The sequence below is a fragment of the Hylobates moloch genome, unplaced genomic scaffold (assembly GCF_009828535.3).
Source record: "Hylobates moloch isolate HMO894 unplaced genomic scaffold, HMol_V3 SCAFFOLD_13, whole genome shotgun sequence".
Classification (NCBI taxonomy): domain Eukaryota; kingdom Metazoa; phylum Chordata; class Mammalia; order Primates; family Hylobatidae; genus Hylobates; species Hylobates moloch.
Genome location: NW_026652288.1, coordinates 9,615,527 through 9,624,443, shown reverse-complemented (window position 1 = coordinate 9,624,443; position 8,917 = coordinate 9,615,527). Strand labels below are relative to the sequence as shown.

The following is an 8,917-nucleotide window of genomic DNA, read 5'->3' as shown; positions in this document are numbered from 1 at the left end:
CAAAACTAGAAATCTAAGAGATTTTATCCTTTTATTAGAGTCTGAAGAAGAAAAAGAACAAGGGAGGGGAAATGCTTTTAACATTTTATCTGCCTTCTTTCCTGTGCCTTTTTTTTTTTTTTTTTTTTTTTTTGAGATAGAGTCTTTGTCACCCAGGCTGGAGTGCAATGGCGTGATCTCGGATCACTGCAACCTCCGCCTCCCAGGTTCAAGCGATTCTCCTGCCTTCCTGTGCCTAAGGTTAACACAGCCCTTAAAAGACTAACACAGAAGGGCAAAGTAAGTCTCCATAAAACCCAGGGAAGACTCTGTGAACCCCTCTCTGGATCCTGTCTGGAGTCACAGCTGGAAAACAAAAACACATTTATCTGTTAGGAATAAAGAAATTTAGAAGAAGTAGAAAAGGAAAAATGATTTTCAGATCTAGTTTCTCGTTCTTCCAAAAGGAGGAATTTAAACATGAGGGAGACTAATTCATTTCCCCTTTTTACTTTGGGTTTCATAACTCAACAATCTTCCCTGAGGCCCCAGGTGAGAACAGTGAGTTAGCTATGAAGGCAGAAATAAGTAACTAAAGATCTTAGGTGGTTAATATTAACTGCCTTTTCTTTCGTGAATAAACCATATCACCTGGGATTAATGGGCAAAACACAGAGAACTATTAACTAAACCAGGGATTGGCAAACTTTTTCTGTAAGGGCCAGATGGTGACTATTTCTCAGCCATAGTGATGCAAAATCAGCCAGAGAAACATGCAAACCAACGGGCATGTGGCTGTGTTGCAATAAAACTTTATTTACAGCAACAGTTGGAAGTCAAATTTGGCTTGCTGGCTACAGATTGCTGACCCCTGAATGCAACACTCCATTTTCAGGTCTAAGTATTTTGCTCAGGATGCTCTAGCAGAATACTGCAGACTGGATGGCTTAAAGAATAAACGTTTCTCACAGTTCTGGAGGCTGGGAAGTCCAAGATCAAGGTGCCAATAGATCTAGTGTCCTGCGAGGGCTGTCTTCCTGGTTTGCAGACAGCCTTCTTCTTGCTGTGTCCTCGCATGATGCAGAGAGAAGAAAGGGGCAAGCTGTAAGGTCTCTTCTTATATGGACACTAATCCCAGTCACGAGGGCTCCACCTCATGACCTAATTACCTCCCAAGGACCCCACCTCCTAATGCCAACACACTGGGGGTTAGGATTTCAACCTATGAATTTTGGAGGAACACAAACCTTTGGTCCGTAACACACAGCTTGCTTATATAAAAGGAAGAGATGTCCACCAAAGTTGTAAGGTCCATATGTCACAGGGACCAAATTATTATTATTTTTGTTTGTTTGTTTTGAGATAGAGTCTCACTGTGTCGCCCAGGCTGGAGTGCAGTGGTGCAATCTTGGCTCACTGCAACCTCTGCCTCTTGGGTTCAAGCGATTCTCATGCCTCACCCTCCAGAGTAGCTGGGATTACAGGCGTGAGCCACCACGCCCAGCTAACTTTTATATTTTAGTAGAGATGGGGTTTTGTCATGTTGGCCAGGCTGGCCTCAAACTCCTGGCCTCAAGTGATCTGCCTGCCTCAGCCTCCCAAAGTGCTGGGATTATAGGTGCAAGCCACCGCTCCCAGCCATGACCAAATTATAAGTGAAAAAAACACACCTCTCAGGACTGGAAAGACATCAGATGAGGCCGGGAGCACTGGCTCATGCCTGTAATCCCAGCACTTTGGGAGGCCGAGGTGGGGGGGTAACCTGAGGTCAGGAGTTGGAGATCAGCCTGGCCAACATGGCAAAACCCCGTCTCTACTAAAAATACAAAATTAGTCAGGCATGGTGGTGCGTGCCTGCAGTCCCAGCTACTCAGGAGGCTGAGGCAAGAGAATCGCTTGAACCCAGGAGGCGGAGGTTGCAGTGAGCCAAGATCACGTCATTGCACTCCAATCTGGACAAGAGGGAAACTCTGTCTAAAAAAAAAAAAAAGATGTCAGATATGTGTGTCTGGATGGTAGAAAGCATGACTCACCTTCCACCTGGGTAGACATCCCCTCTCTTTATTCCTGGTGCCTTCAGTGGTGTATCTGGCTTTCACTAACACCCTGTTTTACCCAGTCCCCACTGACTTTGAGCTGTGAGGGGCCATGAAGGGAATGGGCTGAGATGTAGGGATTCGCTTTACACTTGGGAAGGCCACAAAGCTACACAGAAGCATGGGCTAGCTCCGTGACAGAGAAAGCCCAAGACAACCAACTAGAAATGTCAAATTTTAAAAATATGTAGGAATGACAATTTGCTTATTACCCAGAGAGATTTTATGTGACTACCATTAAAGTAACTTTTACCAAAAAGTATAATCACAATTATTAAGATCTTAGTTTCTAAGAATATATTTAAGACTAAATCCACTATAAAACGTATTCATGTTTAAAACCTCCGAAGAGATACAGAAGGTTGATCTTTGACAAGTGCAAACCTAGACCGGGTACAGGAAACAGGGTCTTAGGACTGTAATCCCAGCACTCTGGGAGGCCAAGGCAAGAGGATCACTTGGGGCTAGGAGTTCAAGATCAGCCTGGGCAACATAGTGAGACCCCTATCCCTACAAAAAAAGAAAAAAAAATAGCTGGGTGTGGTTCCATGCACCCGTAGTCCCAGCTATTCAGGAGGCTAAGGCAGGAGGATCACTTGAGCCCAGGAGTTCAAAGCTGCAATGAGCTGTGATCGTACCACTGCACTCCAGCCTGCGCAACAGAGTGAGCCTCTGTTTCTTTAAAAGAAGAAGAAAACTGCAAAGTTGACTCCATTACTCTCCAGGGGAGCTGTGTGGCTCATAGAATCAAGTGCACGTTTTCTTACTTTGGAGTGTCAGTGAGGACAGCTAGGCTGTGCCACAGCAAGAAACAGCCCCCAGCAGAAATGACTTCTGACAGCAAAGGTTTGGCTGTCAGCTAGGCTAGAGGTCCATCACCAGCTAGCCAGGGGATCTGCTCCACGACTCCCCTTCCAGGACCCTGGCTGATGGAGCTGCCACCATATCGAGTGGTACCAGTTGCTGCAGCCAAGAGAAGGAGAATTTGGATGGGATCTTTCACCAGGACTGAATGCTCCAGGCCAGAAGTGACACCTGATCACACAGGGGAGGAGTGCCTTCCTGCTGTGTATCCAGGAGGAGATGTTTGAAGAACAGCATTCGGGGCTATCAGACATGGCATTTTGGATCTCTCCTATTTCTCCAGCCTCATTTCCCACGACTTGAACAGTTTATAAGAACGTGATTAGGAATGTGTGTGTTGATCATGTGTGTGTGTTTAGGGGAGATGGAGAAATTCCCTGGCAAGAGAGAGGTTGGTTTACAATGAGGTCATTACCCAAATCACTGAACTGCTCAAACTTCTGGGTTCATATTGTCAGAGGAACTAGTGGGGCTTTAGCTAGCCCATATTCTACCTTCCTCTAGGGGGATACAGCCCTGCTCCATGAGGACAGCCTGGTGAATGGAACATGGCTGGCTTGCAGCCTCTATTTACTTCTTGGTCAGGCACTCTTGTTTAGTGAACAACCTGTACAACCCTACATGTAGGGTGACCAACTAATCTGGTTGACCACCATGACCTGGGAATATTCTCAGTTCTGGGGAAACAGAAATAGGTGGTCACTGTATTAGTCTGTTCTCACATTGCTATAAAGAACTACCTTTAGTAGTTCTTTGGGAGGCCAAGGCAGGCAGATCACGAGGTCAGGAGATCGAGACCATCCTGGCTAACACAGTGAAACCCCATCTCTACTAAAAATACAAAAAAATTAGCCAGGAGTGGTGGTGGGTGCCTGTAGACCCAGCTACTCGGGAGGCTGAGGCAGGAGAATGGCGTGAACCTGGGAGGCGGAGCTTGCAGTGAGCTGAGATTGCGCCACTGCACTCCAGCCTGGTTGACAGAGCGAGACTCCATCTCAAAAAAAAAAAAAAGAACTACCTGAGACTGGGTAATTTATAAAGAAAAGAGGTTGAATTGGCTCATGGTCCTGCAGGCTGTACAGGAAGCATAGCTGCAGAGGCCTCAGGAAACTTACAACCATGGCAGAAGGTGAAACAAGCCAGCACATCCTACATGGCTAGAGCAGGAGGAAGTAGGCAGGGGGACACACTTTTAAACAACCAGATCTCATGAAAACTCACTCACTATCACGAGAACACCAAGGGGGATGTCCACCCCCACGATCCAATCACCTCCCACCAGGGCTCTCCTCCAACACTGGGGGGAATACACTTCAACATGAGATTTGGGCAGGGACACAAATCCAAACCATATCAGTCACCCCACCTACATGGTGGCCCTGGGTAACGGTAATAGTTCCATATATTCAGAGCTTGGCTGGTCTATTCTGCTAGGTTTGTCATTTGTTTGGGTACAGATAGCATAATGAAAGAACCATGGGGTCTGGAGAGACAGTGGCTTGAGTCCCAGCTCTGGCTGTCACTGGCTTCAAGACCTTAGGCCAGCTCCCCACTCTTCAGAGCCTCAGTTTTGCCATCTGTAAAATAGAGGCAGAAAATATCTATCTTACAAGATCGCTGTGAGGCTCATTTAACGAGCCACAGTCGGTAAAGGGTCAGGGCAGGGCCTGGTGGCCTCTCGAAGTGTCAGCTGTCCCCGTTGGGTGGAGGATGACTGGGCGGTGAAGGAAAGTTGCACTCCAGAGGACAGGCGATTGTGCAGCCAGGGGGACTTGTACAAATGTGCACAGGCATTAATCAGTAATCGCCATGAGCAGGCTGGGACTTCAACTCCACTTACCAAGTTAAACAGCTACAAATTAAAGAGCTAAGAGACGCTTTTAATATTTAACCTGGGCCTTGACTACAGCACTCTATTCCTTTGAGCTGATTAATTGACTGGTTGGTTCTCAGCTCTCTGATGAGAAGAAAGAACTTAAGCATCTTCCCAGGTGTCTGGGACCATGGGATGCATGTGTGCAGAGGTGACCACCCCCACAGGGCAGCTTCCACATTCGAGGAGTTGATATTCACAGTGGGGGGTTTGGGCTTGAAGTTGGACATTTTGTGTTTGTTGCACACTCTTTTTAGCCAACAGTATTTAAAGGTTAACCTCTGTAATAATTATTACATGCTAATGGTCAAATTTACACAGACTCAATTCCCTTTCCCAGCACTGCCCTCCCTCTCCCCTCACACCTTGTCCTCAGGATGATAAATGACCCCAACAAAGCCTAGGGTCCGAGTATGTTTTGAGTGGCCTCCAAATCTCACGCTCAAAACTGTGGGTTCATGGACAGGGGAGTCAGCTCACAGATCACTTTGTGTAGCAGATTTGCAAGGAGAAGGAAGCTTACGTTCACTGAGGCCAGCGGCTGTGGACGCTGTACTGGACCTTTCTCAGCTGCTGTGTGCACAGCCCCTGGAGACAGGACAGTCCTGCCACACAAACATCATCCTACTTAGTGGGCCAGGGATGGGCACCTGAACCTCGAGTAGCTCCAGTTCAAGGCGGCCAGCTTCCCGCCTGCTCAGCTAATCGAAGCCTGTCCACCCCATCCCACCCCACAAACCCACCACCCCCTGCCCCCCCAGTCTAAATTCCTAGCCGGAGTAAAAATCCAATGGGAAAAGAGTCTTATACACACGGCAGCAGAGTGAAACCACATCAGCTACCTGGTCTTTTTTTTTCTTAAATATAAACAGGAGTCAGTGGGGGATGATGCCCTTGTCCCATGTAAAGATCTTAATCGCTCCTTAGGTCTGATGCCCACTTCTCACTCCCACCTCCTTTTATACCCGCTGACCGTGTCCTGGAGTCTCATCTGTCAGTCCATTGACCCCGCTTCCTCGCCAGCGTCTGTCGTCATGGCATAGACTGCAATTGCTCAGCCTGTGTCATCTGGCAGCTCTCTACTGTCAGCTTTCCATCTTTCAGAAATGCGTTGAAACATCTCCTTTGTGATTTTCCCTCCTTCTTACAACTCCTCCTCTATCCCTTTTTCTTTTATCTTAATTCCAGCAAAGTCACAAGTACCAAGAGAAGGCAACTCTGCACCCAATCTGCCGTTTTGAGCCGGAAGCCATGAGATGCCTCTCAACGAGAACGGCTCTAGTCATGGAAAGTACGCATCATAAATTCCAGTGCTAAACCTTTTGTTTAGATGGGGTACAAGTCATTGTCATTTTACTGTCAGAATTTTTTACAGTGTTATAGAACGGGCCAAATCAGCCATGACCTGCACCTGCCAACCCTGAGGACCTCACGTATCTTATTTCTGAGTAAATATTGAAAGGAGTTCTGCAACTCATTAATTGTCCTTAATGAATAATGGTGATTCGCCCTTATATTTTGTTTTCCCCTCTTGATGCTGAAACCATGAAACCAAATGCAAAAGCTTGGACACTTTGATAAAGACAATAGCAATTATGTGGGCTGCTGCCGTCCAAACATATCAGCATTCATTAATAGCACTGTGGCTCTCTCAAGTTACCGATTAAGCATTAAAAATAGAAACATGGCTTGCTTATGTTTCAAATGCCGTCTCATTTATCACCCAAATGCAAATACTATCTGTCTGCATATTCATAAGAACCAGCACCTGCACAACACATCTTTCTTACGTAATGGCTTGGGAGTGCCATGAACGGTGGGAAACTGCAGGATATCTGAGCAGGGAGAGTAGATTCTGCGAGTCCTGAAGCAGGGGCCCTGGAGTGGGGTTTTGAAAGGTGGGTTGGTTTGGCAGGCCATTGTAATGACTGGTCCACGAGTCGTGGTGGGAGGAACTGGCTTCATCTGCAGATAGATGCCTGGCTACTCCTGAAGCCAAGGAAAACATCATTCAGGCGCCCGAGTCCTTTCAAAAAGTATCACCAACTGTAGTCCTCTTCCAAGGTTTAATTTAAGGAAAGGAAGTTCTATTTTCCCAGAGTTAAGCAGAGAGTTCCCAAACTGGGCTTCACTTTCCACCCACCATCACCAGCACCCACGAGCACTATCACCGCATAAAAGAGTCCTTCAGCTGCAGGTGTGCCTGCCAGCTATTTTCTTAAGAAGGATTACACCCCATTTCAATTCTTCAATATTCCTGAGACGTTGCTAACTCTTTTGGACAAAAATTCTTATTTATTTCTAGAGACGATCTTAGGGGCATTAGTCATGTGGAAAGCTTTTAGATTGTCTGCTTATTATGGGAAGCTTCTAATAAAATCAATCTGGGTTTTCAGCATATTTGATGGAAGCCAGGTCTACAAATGTAGCAGATTTTAAAATGTTCTCTCAAAGTGGAAAGAATGCTGGCTCTGGCATTCCTCCCGCTGAAGCGGAGCTAATGACAAGTTTTGGGAAACAATGTTGGAATCAAGAGTGGCCAGAAAAATTGGTTGCCCTGGGAGGTGAACGCAGGGAGCTGTGGATGTATTTAAATGTGAGTCACATGACTAGCTTCTATTTAGGCAGAAGCAAAACATGTTTTCCTTTAAATGATTAAACTGAGTGAACTGAGTGAATTTTCTTTAAACAAGAAAAATCTTGTTTCCCTCTAAATGTTGTTGTTCTTTGGGGTTTAAAGAGTTTCAAGATGAGATTTGTTTTCTTAAAAACTTATATCAATAGCTTCCAAACAAGACACGTCTGTGGACTTAGCGCACCCAAATGACATCTGTGTTTGGCCCCACATCCTACACCTGGATGGTAAAGATGGCACATCAAAAAAAAGGGGGTGGGGAGAGGCCAGGCACGGTGGCTCACGCCTGTAATCCCAGCACTTAGGGAGGCCAAGGCAAGTGGATTACCTGAGGTCAGGAGTTCAAAACCAGCCTGGCGAACATGGTGAAACCCTGTCTCTACTAAAAATACAAAAATTAGCTGGATGTGGTGGGGCACGCCTGTAATCCCAGCTGCTCAGGAGCCTGAAGCAGAAGAATCACTTGAACCCGGGAGGTGGAGGTTGCAGTGAGCAGAGATCGGGCCACTGCACTCCAGCCTGTGCAACAGAGCGAGACGCCATCTCAAAATAAAAGGCGGGGGGGATCATAAATACTTTCTTTTTTAAATTTGTTTTTTCTTTTCTTTTTGCTTTTTCTTTTTGTTGTTTTTTGTTGTTGTTGTTGTTGTTGTTTGTTTTGTTCTGTTTTTTTTTTTTTTTTTTGAGACGGAGTCTCTTTGGTGCCCAGGCTGGAGTACAGTGGTGTGATCTTGGCTCACTGCAACCTCCACCTACCGGGTTCAAGTGACTCCTGCCTCAGGCTCCCGAGCAGCTAGGACTACAGGTGCCCTTCACCATGCCCGGCTAATTTTCGTATTTTTAGTAGAGACAGGGTTTCATCATATTGGCCAGGCTGGTCTCGAACTCCTGACCTGAAGTGATCTGCTCGCATCAGCCTCCCAAAGTGCTGAGATTACAGCCTCATTTTTTTCTCTTCTTTTTCTTTTCTCTCTCTCTATTCTTTGCCCTGCCCTGCCCTGCCCTGCCCTGCCCTGCCCTACCCTTTCCTTTCCTTTTCTTGACAGAGTCCAGCTCTGTTGCCCAGGCTGGAGTGCAGTGGTGTGATCTCAGCTCACTGCAACCTCCACCTCCTGGGTTCAAGTGAGCATGCCCAGCTAATTTTTGTCTTTTTAGTAGAGACAGTTTCACCATGTTGCCCAGGCTGGTCTCAAACTCCTCACCTAAAGTGATCTGCTCCCCTCAACCTCTCAAAGCGTTGGGATTACAGGCGTAAACCACCACGTCCAGCTAGATTATAAATACTTTCTTGTTCTCTTTTTTTTTTTGAGACGAGCCTCACTCTGTCAGCCAGGCTGGAATGCAGTAGCGTGATCTCGGCTCACTGCAATCTCCGCCTGCTGGGTTCACGCCATTCTCCTGCCTCAGCCTCCCGAGTAGCTGGGACTACAGGCACCCGCCACCACGCCCGGCTAATTTTTTGTATTTTTA

The 8,917-nt window shown here is 46.6% G+C and overlaps 1 non-coding gene across 1 annotated transcript; it reads left to right on the top strand.

Moving 5' to 3' along the window:
- The first annotated feature begins 231 nt into the window (after positions 1-231).
- LOC116481348 (small nucleolar RNA SNORA26) lies at positions 232-347 on the top strand. The gene has a single exon (XR_004251514.1). It is a non-coding gene; the product is annotated as a small nucleolar RNA SNORA26 (small nucleolar RNA).
- The last annotated feature ends 8,570 nt before the right edge of the window (positions 348-8,917 follow it).